At 34.8% G+C, this 13,239-nt stretch overlaps 1 protein-coding gene across 1 annotated transcript in view; it reads left to right on the top strand.

Annotated features, from left to right (window-relative positions):
• Nucleotides 1-13,239, top strand: part of CNTNAP2 (contactin associated protein 2) — a 1,845,950-nt gene that overhangs the window by 631,197 nt on the left and 1,201,514 nt on the right. The window lies entirely within an intron of this gene.

Raw genomic sequence — 13,239 nt, 5'->3', positions numbered from 1 at the left:
TGTGTGTGTGTGTGTGTGTGTTTCTCTCTTCTCATTGACTACCAGCTCCCACACTAACCATTGATAATAAATGGTGGGCTGAAGTTTTTTTCTTATTTTTGCATTATGTGGATATCCATTGTAGTTTATTTTCACATTTTTCTTAATCTTTCATTTTCTTAAATAGATCTTAGAATTCAAAAATTTAGCGATTATCTTATATAATGGGCTGCTTTCTTAAGTGCTCTATAATTTTATAAAATTGCTTTATTTGATAAAATTGACAGAAAGCATTTAGTAAAGCGTAAAGTCTTCTACTAGAATATAATTGCTATTAATAATAGTATTCTAATTAAGACTAAATTTCTGACACCTGGAGATGGTGAGTCTATCTCTAAGCATGAGGTAACTATGACGATCACTTCCTAATTTAACAACTATAATCAGAAGAATATTGACATTTAGTGAGATCTTTAAAAATGTGAACACAGCTGAAATATTCTGTGACCCTGGTATTTCTTCTTTAGCACGGTTATCTGGGTTGCATTACATTGTCTCACTTGCCTACATGAAATGACCAAAGAACAAAATTGTGTCTGATCAAATGAAAAGCCAATGGTTTTACTAGTATATCACTTACTGGATTTTGAAACTCACCTGAGTTTTTAAAATATTTATTGCCTCATAAATATTTAAAAGGTAAATGTATTTAGCAATCTGCATATAGATGCATAATGATAATGCTTGAGACCTTGGCAAATCAATTAACCTCTGGGCCTTTGATTTTGAATAAAGGGGTTATTAATTGTTGGCAATTGTGTGACCATTCTAATTAAAAAGCACTTATCAACCCTTTTAATTATTCATCCTGTAAAGCATCCTCTTGTGGATAAGGCTATTTTATCAGTTAGTGTATTGGAGAAAATAAACATAAAATAATAGATCTGGGACAAAGTGCATGGCCTCATAGAAGATAGAACTCTTCCTCCCTACCAGTTCTTTGGATTACTCATTCATATTAGAACAATTTAATCTCTTTTAATTAATTTTCTACTTTAAGATGTTAATTTATATTTTGAAAACATTTGACAAATTAAATAAAGTCCTTTACTTAAATCTTAGGTTATATTCCAAACATAATGTTCAGATTTTGTAACATTAAAGAAGCTATGGGCCCTGGCCAGTTGGCTCAGTTGGTTAGACCATTGTCCTCATATGCCAAGGTTGCTTGTTTAATCCCCTGTCAGAGCACATACAAGAATTAACCAATGAATGCATCAATAAGTGGAACCACAAATTGATGTTTCTCTCTCTCTGTCTAGCTCTCTAAAAATCAATAAATAAATTAAAATAAAATAAAGAAGCTATGATATCTGGACCTTTCCTAATGATAGTGAAAGTGAAAAGATTAGGTATTTTGGTAACTTTTGCATCATAGTGTGTTGTCCCTTGAATAAACAGTAATGAATCACTTCCTATCCTATATAATAAAATCTTATCCTATGTAATAAAAGCCTAATATGCTAAGAGTCCAACTGTTCATTCGTCCTTTCAAGCAGTCGTTATGACGGGCACTGACCACCAGGTGGCAGACACTCCAATAGGTAAGTTAGGTTACTGCTTGGGTCCGTCCAATCGGGACTGGGCAAGACGGACCAGACACACCATGGAGCCCTCCCACAGTCACTTCCCACCTCCCGTGGTCCCTCCCTGGCTAGCTGACCCTGATTGGGACTGGGCAAGACAGACATGCCCTGGAGCCAACCTTCTGCAGTCCCACAGTCCCTCCCCAGCCTCTAAAATATTTCTTCTAATTAATTTCCTTTCAGTGTGCACGAATCTGTGCACCAGGCCTCTAGTCTAAAAATAATAGCACTCAATGCAACACATTCAGTTTCCTTATGAATGGGAACTGGTATTTATTCAAAGTACTTGCATCTGTACATTGGGGGAAAGGTACGGTGCTGCTTGGCTGTCTATCAGAGACTGCAGCAAACCCTGAAAGGTTAAAGCAGATGCTATTTTTATTTTTTATATGAAGGTTTTTTAAACTTAACTTGGCTAGGAATTTAAAATTTTGTGAATCATACACATGCACTCATATTTTTGCACTTGTATGCAAGTATGTATATAAACATGGCCCTGACTACATGATTCTGTGTGGTACAATATAGCAGAGGCTCTGGGGTACAATTTGGTTATTCTGGCACCTTCAGTTATTAAACCATCACAAACAGACTCAGAAATAAAGCAGTGTTGCACTCACACTTGTGCTTGAGTGAACTTACTGCATGCAGATTTTTACTTAATTGCTATTTTATTGTATGTAATGGTCTTATACAGTGATCTTAAACATGGAAATAATTAGTGAACTTTTTAAATGGGGTTCTGATTAATATATATTTTGTAAAAATATTTTTTTACTACTTGAAAAATCCTTTCTTAGATCAATAGTCATGTGAAAATGTAATGTGAGCAGTGAGCTTAAATTTCAGAGAAAAGCACTGACTTAAAAATTTACATTTTGAAATCTTTAAACATTTATTTTAGTAGTAGGCACTTATGACTGTACTGAAAAGCGATTTCTTTTTGTTCAAACGTATACTAGTATATAGGTTAAGAAAATAAAGTGAAAAGAGGAGTTTCATTACGTTATTAGGTAATTGTTTGCTTATGATTTTTATCTGCCATGACATAAGCATACTAACAAACTTTTTTTTCCAGTATGGATGGATAATTATCAACAGCAGATAATTATCCAAGATAGGAGGTATGTCTTTCATATGACTCTGTTCTTTAATTAAAATATTACTCAAATGTCCACAAGGTATTTCCACAGTCAACTTATAAAATGAGAATTGCTTCAATTCAAAAATACTAATTAAAGATAGAATGTGATTCAATGAAAGTCACTGATGGTTCATTAAGGGAAGAATTATCAGAATTGAATGAAAATATGTAATGCATACGATCCTAATGAGAGAATATGCTATTTGCTTTCCTCCCCTGTTACTAGACATTTACTAACTAAGTGTTTAACCTTGAGAAAAATCAAAGCAGCTTTCCTGAGCACATACCATTTCTCAAATACTGAGCTAGGCAATTTAGGATTTCTAAAGAGAGTTTGATGATAAAATACTTGCTAGTATTTCCTTGTAGACTAATTAAGGAGAAAGGCATTAGTTTATACAAGAATGGGAGCACTAATCCAAGAAATAAGACTGCCTTAAACAAAACCTCTTTTCAATTTCTTTTTCTTCCATCTTTTCTACCCTCTTTGATAATTATTTGAGGTTATTGTTGAAGCTATAATGTTTTATTTCCTCTTTTTAGAATCTAAATACTCTCAACATTTTTAGTGGTTACTATTCAACATTTTAAAGTGTGTATCTTTCTTAATATGGAATGTGGTTCTATATGCTTACATTCCTCTATATCAATGTAGGGCCTTAGGATATTCACCAAAGCTCAACAAAAAAATACACACAAAAATAAAATTATAGATAAATATTTATAATGAATATAGACACAAAAATAAACTAGAAAATTAAGTTCCACAATGTTTATATAGAGATAATGCATTTTAACTAAGTGGGGTTTATCTTAGGAAAGCAAGGTTGGTTTAATATTAAAAAAATCAATCAATGCAAATCACCAAAAATTAAATTATTATAAAGGGCATACCTTAACTATTGCATAGTTACATAGTGAAGTATACTTAAGATTTCAACTCCCACTTACTTGCTCCTCAGCTAAATGCTTTATGCTGGTTCAGTTATATGTAAAGTCTTTTCAACCAATGGTGCTGGGAGAGTGATATCCACATGGGGAAAACGAACATTGACATGCTACACAAAAACTAATTAAAAATGGTTTATACACCTAAAAGTAGGAGCTAGTATTTTTAAACTTCTAGAATACATAGTAGAAAATACCCACCCTCTTGGAAAATCAACAATTTACTAGACAGAGCACAACATGTAGCAATAAAAGAAAAATTGATAAAAGAACAACACATAAAAATGGAAAGTGTCTATTTTTCACAGAACACCTTTAAGAAAATAAAAAGAGCCCTGGCCAGTGTGGCTCAGTTGGTTGGGCATTATCCTGTGCACCAAATGGTTGCTGGTTTGATTCCTGGTCAGACCACTGGGTTGACAGCTGGGTTGTGGGTTTGATCCACAGTAGGAGGCAGCTGATTGATGTTGATCAATGTTATGCTTTCACATTGATGTTTTTCTCTCCCTCTGCCTTATCCTCTTTCTAAAAAGCAATTATAAAAAATCTTAAAAACATGAAAAGACAAACCACAGACTGGGAAAACATATTCCCACTATATAAATGTAGCAAAAGCCTTGTATCCAGATATACAATGACCCTTTTGCCTAATAAAGAATCTTTGCACAATTAATACTGTGTTGATGTCTGCTTCTCAGGGGACCCAAGCTAACAAATTGTTCTTATATTTATTAGCACATACATTATTCTGAAAAATTCACCAATTTCTGTTATCATTCTGAGGTATTGTCCTAACGTAATAACAACAACATGTTTTACTGACTGAATTTAGTACTATTTCCCATATAATTTTGGGTTTTACCCCTAATAGTTTCTAGTAAACTTATTTCACCTTTTTTTAAAAAAAATATATGTTTTTATTTATTTCAGAGAAGAAGGGAGAGGGAGAAAGAGATAGGAACATCAATGATAAGAGAGAATCATCACCGTCTGCCTCCTGCACACCCACTGGGAATGGAGCCCACATCCCAGGCATGTGCCCCGACTGGGGATCAAACTGAGACCTCCTGGTTCATGACTATATGCTCAACCACTTAGCCACACCAGCCAGGCCTTATTTTACTTTCTTAATGAAAAAAACTGGTGTGGATTCAGGCTACTTTGTCTAAAATGGGTGCACAAATGCAAGGAAAGTATAAGAAAAAAGTAAAATCTTTAAGGAAATGAAGAGCCTAAACTTTAAATGTTAGGTAATTCGATATGTGCCTTTGTAATTTAATTATATTTTTTATTGTTTTCAAAATAATTTCTTACATTATATTTCATGTTTTAGTGCATGATACATTTCAAAAGAATTAATATTTTGGAAATTATACAGGAAAATAGGCTTAGTTGAATTCCTGTATATAGCAAAGCAAATACTAATTTATTAACTATTGACACTATTTTGTGCCAAATAAAAAAGCAATTAGTAATAGTATTAACATTCTCACAAGTATTTCAAAGTTAAAATAAAATGTTACATCATTTATTTGTGATGTAAAGATAGACCCATGACATTATGAATAATTGGCCTGCAGAAAGCCTTGGGCTGAAGGAATGAATAAGAGGGGGTTGAAATCTCAGATATGCTTTACTATGCAACTATGCAATAGTTAATTTATGCCCTTTAAACTAATTTAACTTTTGGAAATAAAGTTTGTAGAAATTCGTGTACTTACTTAAAGATGTCTTTATAAATGTTCATGAAACATTATTTGTAATAGAACAGGGTTGAAAACAATTGTCCATCAATAAAAGGTGTATGAAATATGTTACAGTATATGCATAAGATGTAATATGATGTAACTGATCAAAATGAATGAGGAAGATGTGTAGATACCACAATAGAAACATAATCTTGATATAGTCTTAATTAGAAAAAAAGTTGTATTACATTATATGATTTTCTAAACATAAATTATTTTATCTTTATATGCATATAAAATCTGGGAGGATATATGAACAATTCTTAAGCATTAAATATTTTTATACAGGAATATTAATATATTTTAAAACAAGTATGAGTTGATTCCATAATCATTGAAAAATAATTCCCATGTGGAAAACAAAGGCTGCTTATTCCTCACTCAAACTAACTCAAAGTATATACATTACATGTTCTGCAATCATAATTTTGTTTCCATTTTTTCTAAGAATACGAAAAAGAACCAGTATTTTCGACATTGTGTTAATAAAGGAGTCATGATTAAAAACAACCATTTTAATATATATTTAACTATTCTAATGCTATCAAGAATTTCAACCATTCTTTACTATTTAAAGTAAATGAAATATAAACTTCTAAGATTATAGTAGGTACTGAAATATTTGTGATAAAAAGGATGCCCAACACAGCTGTATTATTTATTCAGTAAAAAGAAAGACAGACTACAAAAAGGATAATTTTCACAGAGTAAGTTATATATTATCTGGTTTAAAATAGTTGGATAGATGGACTAATTCTAGAATGCTTTAAAATGGATTATGAAATTTTTCATTGGGGCACATCTATTAGGAGGGTCATTTCAGAAGTGACTTCCTGTGTATGTGATGAGTAAGTACCTTTTGATTGAAGATATTAGAACTGTTTAGTAGAGATTCCTAGTGGCATTTAATTCTTACTAGTTCTGTTTATTCATGACACATTAGAAATAGCTACTTTAACTCTGTCATCAAAGACGGGCTAGTGGGCCCTAACTGGTTTGGCTCAGTGTATAGAGCATCGGACTGTGGACTCAAGGGTCCCAGGTTCGATTCCGGTCAAGGGCATGTACCTTGGTTGCTGGCACATCCCCAGGAAGGGGTGTGCAGGAGGCAGCTGATTGATTTTTCTCTCTCATTGATGTTTCAAACTCTCTATCCCTCTCCCTTCCTCTCTGTAAAAAAATCAATAAAATATATTAAAAAAAAAAAAGACAGGCTAGTGGGAATAGTTACAGATCAGGAAAGTTACCATATTTGGGGCACAATAAAAATTGTGTTTTGAGGCAAGGACTTGAGGAACACTTGCTAGGTATTTCCTTATTTGATGCCCTTTTCTGGGTTATCTGGTTCCATGATAACCACATTAACATTTTATCCCTATTCTCATTATAATGTTTGCAACAAAGTATCTTTTCAATAAGATAGTTCATATGGGCATGTTCTTTTGCTATAATTAATATAATTTATGATTTAATTAAACTTGTCCAAAATCATTGACAGTAATTTAAACAGATTATATGGAGAAACTAGAAATATTTAGGGTATTTTTCTTCTAATATGATTCATTGGTGTAAATAAGTTTAAACAAATAACACAGACCTGTAACTCTTTTGCTTTGCAACTTGATATATCGCGTATTGCTGTTCCCCAAAGAATTTCCTTCCTAATTATGTTTTGTTCTAGATAATATTAAAGTTCATTGACATTCCCATAATACACAACAGGATGACTGTATGAAAATTGCCTGGGAGCAATGTTGGCTGATGGGAGGATGCTAGCTTATATTAAAAAAGTACTCATTAAGGATACATCAATAGAAAAAAAAAAGAGTTAATTTTATCAGTACTTATCTCATTTCCCCTTTGGACAGGTTAAATTATTGTCTTCATTTTTTATACATTGAATTCTTCCTTGGTAGATACGTCATCTATCTATATAAAAGCACGTATCGCAAGGAAAAAGGGTAACTATATATTCTTCACCATTCCAGAAAAGAAAAATTTTAAAAAATATGTGTTTCAGCCTGGCTGGTGTGGCTGCATGGTTGAGCATAGATCTATGAACCAGGAAGGTACATGCCAGGGTTGTGGGCTCAGTCCCCAGTGGGGGGTGTGCAGAAGGCAGCTGATCAATGATCAGTGATTCTCTTTCATCATTGATGTTTCTCTCTCTCTCTCCCTCTCCCTTCCTCTATGAAATCAATAAAAATATATTTAAAAATAAATGTGTGTTTCAAATATACTTTCTTTTCTGCCTATAAAGGAAAGTTTGAAACTTTGAAAGCCTGTGACAGAATTTAGGCTTGGCCTACACTTTCATGTAAATCAACCCTGAGCTTCATGCTTGCTGTTTTGTTTTCTTGTTAAAAAGAGATTCTAGAGGGCAGTGGGTTCCATGCAACTTAATTATAACTGTCAGTTGAAAGACCTACACAGACACTGTCAGTTATTGGGTTTCTTATCAAGCCAGTAATGTGGTACGACTGTTGTACTAATAATGAAGTTTTAATTAGCTCTCGAAAATACAGAGAGCTTATTTAAGGCCTCCAAATTGAATAGTGCATGCTTAGCTGGAAGGCATGAATGGGGGCCAAACATATCCAAAAACTGTCAAATACTTTGTATGCACATTAGGAGATAATAGCTGGGAAGCTTAACATTTGTCTTAGAAGAACTGTGTGTATAAAATGTTCCAGGACTTTCTTTCGTATACTTAAATGATGGTTTTAAGATTACTATTCTTTATTATCCTAGCAAACATGATAGCCAGGCCAAGGGTTCAATGTATCTGTTTATATGAGTGGCATTGTTGGGGAAAATACATTTTCACAAATGTTTGAATTATCTTTATTTAATTGGGAACAGTCTTTCTTCATAGTTATTCCAACATCACACTTATATTTACTTATAAACTCTTATTGCTTGTTCCCAAAAGCCTGACCCATGTGAAATTGTGCCAGACCCTGGGTTCCTAATCCTTGGGTCACTCACAGACCCAAACATTTTAGTAATTGTTGATTAAAACTCCCACCATTGGAGAATTTTTTATGTATTTTCAATGCAGCTCATGGAAATGGGCCAGGGCTTTTTATTCATGCTCTACACGATGTATAGTTTAAACTAATTTTACTGGAAATAACCCTTTCCACTCCTGCCTTCTCCTCCCCCCCGCACCCCCCCACACACAGAATTTTAAGCAGGACACCGATTTTGTGGCAGTGAAAGGAGAAACTAAAATGAGTTGCTGCTAGAAAAATAATACCTGTGTTATTTGTACTGCCAGTTTTTATTTCTTCTCAGATCATCTCTTTTCACCAACCTGGTCTGGCTCTTATTTTAGTTTTTCCAAAGGGTGTGCTGTGTTTCACTGCTGCTGTTAGGGGTGTTTGTGGAATGAGTGCATTAATTGATTACCCACTGTGAGGCAGCTTCTGTGGGCGGCTTAGAGTTAAATATGCAGGCAGCTCGGTGTTGGAGGCAGGGATCCCGAGGCTTTGAATTTTGAATGAGAGTGGGTCCAGGGAATGGGAAATGGTGTGTGTGTGTGTGTGTGAAGAATTGTAACTCAGAGATCAGCAGGTACAGCTTGTGTGGGAAACCACAAGGTATTCCTATGTCCCTATCACAATGTACATGAGTGTCAGGGCAAAGGCCCAAGGGATCATGATTACAATGGGGGTTAGTAACTATCAACCTCAGAGGACCAAGGTCATGTCCTGTTCAGACATTTTTTTTTGTTTTATTTGTGGGGGTGGTTGTGTGTTTTTGTTCAAATTTTGGGACACTAGTGACTTCCTTTCAAACTCAGATGATTAAAAAGCCACACAAGTATGGGGGGGGGTGTATAGAATATTTTCTTTTGACATTGCTTTAAAAATATTGCTTACACCCTGGCCTGTGTGGCTAGATGGTTGGAGTATCGTCCCATACACTGAAAGGCTGCAGGTTCAATTCCCGGTCCGGGCACATACCCAGGTTGTGGGTTTGGTTCCTGGTCGGGCACCTGCAGGAGGCAACTGATTGATGTTTCACACATCAGAGTTTCTCATTCTCTCTCTCCCTTCCTCTCTCTAAAATCAATTAAAAATAATAACAAATAATAAAAATATTGCTTACAAATATTTTATCTAGGAAATATGGCTTATTTTATGTACCTCATACATTAGGGTTTGGAGGGGATGGCAAATTAAGTCAGGACTTAAAAAAAAGAACAACTCTAACACACACATTTCAGGAGAACTGAACCAGAAAGAGGTAAATTTATTGGTGAAGGGTTAATTCAATGCCCATCTCCCCCTTTCTGAGTACCATTGCTGGTGGTGTTAATAAGGCGATGCCATCCCTGAGAATATGTTAGGCATGGATGATCTAAGCAGGAGTTAGGAGTCAGTGAACTTTTGAAAGACTCTGCCATTTCTCTTTTTAAAACTCTGAACAGTTTAACTTCACCCTCTGAATAAAACCCAAACTCTTCATTGTCACAACCCCCTTCAGAAATCGGCCGGTGCTTACCCCTCTGACCTCATTTCCTCTCTCCTCACTTCTCATGGGCCTCTCAGCACCTTAGCCTTTGAGCTGTTATTCAGAGAAGATGGGCTTTTTCCTGCTTCATGACCTTTGCTCTAGATTGCTTTACCTGTGGATCCTCATAAGCCTCCCTTCACCCCATCAACTACCTGTTCAAACATCACCACCTTGGAACAGCGTCAGCTGGTCACTTCAAAGTACCCCTGGTCTCTCTCTAACACCTTATTCTGTTTTACTTCGCTTTATAACATTTGTCTTGTGTGACCTTGACTTGTTCATTTGTTTAATACCTGTCTTCTCCATCACAAATTAACTCCGTGAGGGAAAGAAACTTGGCTTCCTTACAACCACATTTGAAACCAAGAACCATAGTGGGTTTGTACTAACTAGTCAGTAAATATTTGTTGAAAGGAATACAATGACAAGCAAATGCATTACCAGAGTTGACAAGCCAATGTCTATGCCACCATCCCACCATCCAGAGGCCGGGACCACTCCTAATCACTGCATACTCGAGTCTATCTAATAAAAACCCTTCTCACAGATGAATTCTAGCCCCACTTCCAATTCACAGGTGTTGGCATAGGAGATTAGCTCTGCTTTCATCCTTTTCTAGATTATTTAAAACTAGTGTCAATTTTTAAAAATTAGAATTAAGTACACCACTTTATTTTTTATTTTATTTTTAAAATCGTCACCCAACAATGTTTTTTTTTTAATTTATTTTAGAGAGAGAGGAAGGTAGGGAGAGAGAGAGAGAGATATCAATTGTTGCCTCCAGTATGCACTCCGACCGGGGATTGAACCTGAAACCTCGGTATGCCCTGACTGGGAATGGGACACACAACCTTTTGGTGTAGGGGAGGGTACTCTAACCAACTGAACCACCAGGCAAGGGCAAGTACATCACTTTATATAAAATATTGACAACTGTAATATTTTATATTGGTGAACATTTTTCAAGTTAGTTTTAATATCATCCTATATAATAAAAGCCTAATATGCAAATCGACTGAACAGTGGAACTACAGGTGGAATAACCAGTTGCTATGATGTGCACTGACCACCAGGGGGCAGATGCTCAATGCAGGAGCTGTCCCCAGCCCGCAGGCCCCAGGCCAGCCAAGGTGGGTGCCAGCAGGTCTCTCCCCCCCACCCCCCCCGGCCCCATTGCCCTGCCTGTCGCCCCACAGATCGGCCCTAATCGTCAGCCAGGCCTAGGGACCTTACCCATGCACGAATTTCATGCGTTGGGCCTCTAGTACTTTATAAATTGTAGAGAGAAAATGTTATATCCATTTTTTATTTTTGCTTTTTTATGAGTTCTCTGATGATTTCTACAAAGATTGTGATAGTAATAATAAAAATGTACAATATTTATTGAGTATTACCTATGTTTACAGACATTCTTATAAGTGTCTTAAGAGGAATTAGCTCATTTAATTTTTATATATTCTGTGAAAGTAGTACTTCCATTTCCCAGATATTATGATTGAGGTGCAAATATGTTAAATAACCTACCTGAGCTGAAACATGTACTTGACAGTGGAGATGGAGTTCAAACACAGGCAACAAATACAAAGCAACTTATGACTATGCTGTGTTTTCTTCATTTTTATTCCAACCAGGAGGCTTAAGGAGTGTATTTTCTAATATCTTTTTGACAAGTAGGTGTACAAGTGAAAATATCTTTGTCAACCTTGGTTTTCCTATTTATATAGTAGTAGAAGGAGAAAAATATTTTTGTCTTTTTTTTTTGAAATCTCAGTGTCCACAGAAGGCTTAGGATTTGGTTTATTTTATTTTAATCTGATGCCTAAAAGGATTTGGGAGATGAAATATTATCCTCGGATTCACAAGGCCTTAATAACTTCAGAAATGTTCCAGAGATGTGTTTGCAGAATTCTGGTCTTGTGTTTGCATAATAAACCAGCAGCATTTGAATGATATTTCTAAATCTGTTGAATCTATGAAGTGAGCAAATTTAATTTTCAAGAGATGTTTACAAAAATTATTTTTATTATCAGCCAAGTAATTATTAGAACTGACTAGAGTCCAAGGGCCTCTTTGAAACAAAAATCCTTCCAGAATTTTAAGCCAAATCTTTTGGTTTTAAACTTTCATCTAGTAGATCTACATCATATAAAAGAATTTTAATTATAGTCACATGATACTAGAGCTTAAGTAACTGAACCTATAGACTATGTACTTGCTGTAGGGAAACCCAGTAAAATAGTACTGGTTTTGTCAAAAACCAGGCTATGTGAGTTTACTTCTCCATGTCTATTTATAAAAGCAAGGTGCAAATGCCACCTGGAAGAGCAGATGCTCAATAAATGAATAACATTTTCAAAACAAACAAACAAAAAATAATAGCAATAAACAGGAGAAAGAAAATCATTTTATATTGCAAAATCACTGTTTATGGTAATATGTGTGAGTCTAAACTTTATACGGCTAATTAGCATGTAATAGGTACATCAAAAAGGTAAAATACATGGAGATTTTATAGAAATGACTTGTGAAAGAAGCTTTTTTTATTGATATTAGAAGAAGGGGGAGAGAGAGAAACATTGATGTGACAGAGAAACATCAATCAGGAGCATCCAGACCAGGGATCAAACCTGCAACCCGGTTATGTGTCCTGACCAGGAACCAAACCTGTCACCTTTCTGGTGCACTGGACGACACTCCTACTAACTGAGCCACACCCATCAGGGCTGAAATAAATTTTTAATATACCAATATTAGTACATACCCAATCCATGATATAAGAAAAGTAACATTATTTAAAATATTAATCTGTCTTCCTATGACATAAAGCCAAAGAATATATCATTTTAAGCATAATTTAGAATTTATTCTCACAAAGAAAAAATGACAGATTACAAATTAAATATTATACAAATCATAGATTTGTACCTCAAGAATAAGAATATAAGAAAAGAGAACTAAAATTTGAACATGTTTAGTTCACCAGCACCACATGTATTGGAGTAGTGAAAACTCAAAATTTGAACAGTCATTTCAAAGAATATGAAACCTGGAGCTCTTTATCTCAAGACTTTATGGGTTATGCTTAAAGCTTTACTTAGGGTAAATTCTCAGCTTTTTTTTTTTTTTTTTAAATAAATTGAGCATTCACTCAAGAATGTAAAACAGAAAAGGATGAGGAAAGACATTATAAGGGAAAACGAAGAAACATGAATAACTATTAAAGACACCTATCACAGCCTTTGTGGACCTCTGG

This window comes from Cnephaeus nilssonii (assembly GCF_951640355.1).
Source record: "Cnephaeus nilssonii genome assembly, chromosome: 12".
NCBI classification, from domain to species: Eukaryota; Metazoa; Chordata; class Mammalia; order Chiroptera; family Vespertilionidae; genus Cnephaeus; species Cnephaeus nilssonii.
Note: the sequence above shows the minus strand (reverse complement) of the source record. Positions and strands in the feature narration are given on the sequence as shown.